The following is a 1025-nucleotide window of genomic DNA, read 5'->3' as shown; positions in this document are numbered from 1 at the left end:
ACGCTTTTATCACAATAATACTAGTACTTTTCCTACATTATTGTTTTAAGCTTATTATAAAAATTATTTTTAACTTTTTAGATCGATGTGCTTTAAAAGCGTGTTTTTTAGTATTTTTAAACTATATTTATTAAAGTCGAAAAAGTAATTTTTAAATTTGAGTTAGCTTAAATAGCCAATTTTATCAAGCGGCGAAAGCAACGAACAGGTACCGAGTCGGTAACACTTGTGTTTTTCATGCTTACGGTACGAGGTTCAAATCCGTCTCTGGCTATTAATATTTTGCATTTTTTTTGAGTTAGAATAAAAGTTTCAATTCATTTGATCTAAATGAGATAAATCATTTAGATTCAATTAATCAATAAATATAATGGTTCTTATCACTAAAGTCTCCCCTCGTGAGAAGAAATTTATATTCATGTTAATATTATTTCACTATGTGGTTCTTTTTGTGGCTACGATTTATTTTGCCAACCATCACTAGACCTATTTCAACGATACGTCAAATGATTACAATTCGTATTTAGTTTGAGTTATTACTCTTAAAAATCGAAAAAATATTCCTTATTCGAATAAAAAGTAGCTTAACCAACTTTTTCCATACAAACAATTAAAATCATTATTTCTAGNAAGTAGCTTAACCAGCTTTTTCCATACAAACAATTAAAATCATTAATTTTTAATATTCTTAAAGTATTTATTGTCGAATTAGATTTGATATGATAAAAGTATTCAACTACAAAAGTAAATAATTTTACTTTGTAATTTATTAATTTTTCAACTCTATTTGTGTGTGCTACTACCAGTCTATAATATGCCAAATTATTAAACGCTATCTTTTCATGATTACTGTGTATACATATGATGATAATGTGTATACATTACAAACTTGGCATTAATACCATGATAAGAAATTAGATAAGGCAATTATTACTTATCACTCTCATTCAAAATTATATTGAAAAGATAGCGTTTTCTTCTGTCCTTTTCTCGATACGTATTTCAATGTTTAATACCGTAAAATA

This window comes from Daktulosphaira vitifoliae, unplaced genomic scaffold (assembly GCF_025091365.1).
Source record: "Daktulosphaira vitifoliae isolate Bord-2020 unplaced genomic scaffold, ASM2509136v1 Scaffold_2, whole genome shotgun sequence".
Classification (NCBI taxonomy): Eukaryota; Metazoa; Arthropoda; class Insecta; order Hemiptera; family Phylloxeridae; genus Daktulosphaira; species Daktulosphaira vitifoliae.
Note: the sequence above shows the minus strand (reverse complement) of the source record.